The sequence below is a fragment of the Alligator sinensis genome, unplaced genomic scaffold (genome assembly GCF_000455745.1).
Source record: "Alligator sinensis unplaced genomic scaffold, ASM45574v1 scaffold1950_1, whole genome shotgun sequence".
NCBI lineage: Eukaryota > Metazoa > Chordata > Crocodylia > Alligatoridae > Alligator > Alligator sinensis.
Genome location: NW_005843422.1, coordinates 89107 through 92164, shown reverse-complemented (window position 1 = coordinate 92164; position 3058 = coordinate 89107).

The window sequence follows — 3058 nt, the reverse complement described above, 5'->3', positions numbered from 1 at the left end:
CCCCCCCGCTTCTGTGTTTGGCATCCCAGCAGCCCTTGCTGGGAGGGAGGGAGCTCATCTCCAGAGGCTGAGATGCAGCCACCTCTGGGGTGGGACACACCTGGGGTGTAACAGGGATGTGCCCTCCTCCCCCTTCCAGTACAAGATGCAGCCACCTATGGGGTGGGGCACAGCAGCATATAACAGGGGACCTGCCCCCGCATCCAGCACCCAGATGCAGCCAGTTCTGGGGTAGGACACAGCTGCATATAACATACCCCCCTCCATACACACCCAGTGCCCAGAGCAGCTGACTCTGGGGTAAGACTGGCTGCATATAACACCTCCTCCTCTATACGAACCTGGTGCCCATATGCAGCTGCCTCTGGGGTAAGACTGGCTGCAAAAAACAGGACCACCTTCCTTAGCTAGGTGTAGGGACCCCCCCCCTCTCTAGGTACTGAGATGCAGCCACTTCTGGGGTAGCACATTGCATATAACAGACTCCCCTATACCCAGATGCAGCCAACTCTGGGGTGGGCCACAGCTAACTATAACATACCTGCCAGTAACGCAGCGCGGCCAGCTCTGGGGTGGCTCCTGGCTGTATAGAACATCCTGCCCCACCCCGCACCTCTGCACTCAGATGCAGCCACTTCTGGGGTAGGACATGGCTGCATAGAACTCGCCCCCCACCCTCCCTTGCTCAGTACCCAGATTTGCCCAGCTCTGGGGTAGCACATAACTGCATATAACAACCCCCTTCAGCACCTAGATGCACCCAGCTCTGAGGTAGCTCATGGCTGCATATAACCCCTTTCCCACCATCCAGATGCACCTAGCTCTGGGGTAGCACATGGCTACATATAACAACCCCCTACCAAGCACCAAGCTGCCACCAGCTCTTGAGTGGGCCCTGGCTGCATATAACATACCCCTCCTGAACACCCAGATGCCCCAGCTCTGGGGTAGCACACAGCTGCGTATAACAACCCCTTCCAGCACCTAGATGCACCCAGCTCTGGGGTAGCTCACGGTGGCATATAACAACCTCCCCCTCCACACTCAGCAGTGAGCTCTGGGGTGGGCTCTGGCTGCATATGACCCCGCTCCCACCATCCAGATGCTCCCAGCTCTGGGGTAGCACACGGCTGCATATAACGGAGGCCCAACACCTATCCAACAGGGTGGGGAGGTTTGCAGAGAGCACCAAAGGCATTCAGAGGAGGTTGCTGGCCCTACTCCCCCCCCCGGGGGGGGGGGTCCAGCTTTTTGGGGTGGGGGGTCCTGACTATGTACATAGCTGTAAGGACTTTTGCACTTTGGCACTGACTTCTCAGCGGGCGCTCAGCTACTGAATGTATCGCGTCCCCCCCCGGCCCCAATCCCCCCCTGCACCTCCGGTCTAGAGCACTTTAGTGATGTCAGGAAAATGGGGTGAAAAAAGCCAAAACCGGGCAAAAAAAAGAAAAAAAAAACCCACCCTTTTCCCCATCTGTCCAAGCCGCTTTTTTCGGTCTCTTTGTTCTCAGTGTGTGGATAAAAAAAATACCAGAGGAACCCCCCCTTCTTGTCGCCCTGTAGAGAAAATACAGTATTTATCTTTCGGCAGCAGTGTGTGTAGTGTGTGCGTCTTGGGGGGGGGGGGGCAGGGTGTGAAGGGAGGTGGATGCAGCTGGGTCTGGGGAGGGTTATGGGTGGGTATAACAAGAGGTAGATGAGGCTGAATTGGGGCGGGGGGGTCTTGGGTGGGTGTAAATGGGAAAACCTCTCTCCTGCTCCCTACCACAGCCTCTGCCCCCATCTCACCCCTCAGTAACCCCCACCCTCACAGTGACACTCCCAGATCCCCAAGTGACCCCGCACTGGCCTTCATCTACCCCCTGCCCCCCCCTTCCAGGCCATCCTGGGGCAGACACTGGACTTTTGCCTCCCTTCCCCCGTGTCTCCGATCTCTGCCCCATCTGGGGGCACTGACCCCCGGCCTTGGTCTGTGTCCCAGTGGCACCAGCCTGGCACCCTGCCCCCCCGGCCCTTGGGGGGTGGGGAGTAGATGCCATGAGGGGGTGCTGGGCTCTGCAATGGTTATTCCCCAGCGTGGGCAGGTCCTGGCCTGGCCCAGTATGACCCAGTGCTCCCTCGTGTCTTCATAGCCCCCAATATGGCCCTATATGCCCTGATACGGCTCTGCAGCCCCAGTATTGCTTGGTATTACACCATATGCCCCAGTATGGCCCAGTACAGCCCTGTATGGGCCTGTATTCTCCAGCATGGCCCCATATGCCCCAGTATGGCTCTGCAGCCCCAGTATGGCCCGGTATTGCCCCATATGTTCCTGTATGACCCAGGATGGCCCTATATGCCCCAATATGGCCCTGTGTGCCCCAGTATGATGTAATATGCCTCAGCACAACCCAGTACACCCCAATATGCCCCAGTGTGGCCCACTATAGCCCAATATGGCCCAGGAACTTCCAGCACAGTCTAATATGCACACAATATACGTGTGTATGTGTGCACACGTGCATGCATGTGTCTGGGAATATCTGCACATGTGCATGTGTCTGGCCGTGTGTGGGTGTGTGTGTGCGTGCACACGTGTGTGCAAGCTGCAGGGTGCCCCCACATGTGCACATGTCTGTCTGCACCAGCCTGTTTCACACATGTGTGCAGTTGGGCTCTGGGTTGTGCTGAGTTTGCACACGTGTATGTGTGTGTGTGTGCGCACGCTCATGCTTGGAGAGCCGTGGGGCCCTGTGCATTTCTGGGCACACAGGCATGTCAGGACACACACCTGGACGTGCTGTCACATGCATCCACATGCGAGGGCACCCGTGTGTGTGTCTGTCTGTCTGTCTCAGTGCCCCCCGCACCCCCTACCAGTCAGGGCCAACGGCCTCTCGTTTCCCCCCTCACCACCACCCTTGACCTTTAACCCCCTGGCCAAAGTCAATGCCCCCGCCTCCCTGTGCCCCCTTGTGAGCGCACAAGTGTGCGAGGGGCTCGCACAGGGACCATGGCCCTGCCTGCCACCCTCCTGCTGTTGCTCCTGCCCCTCCCCGTGGCAGGGGGCCCCTCC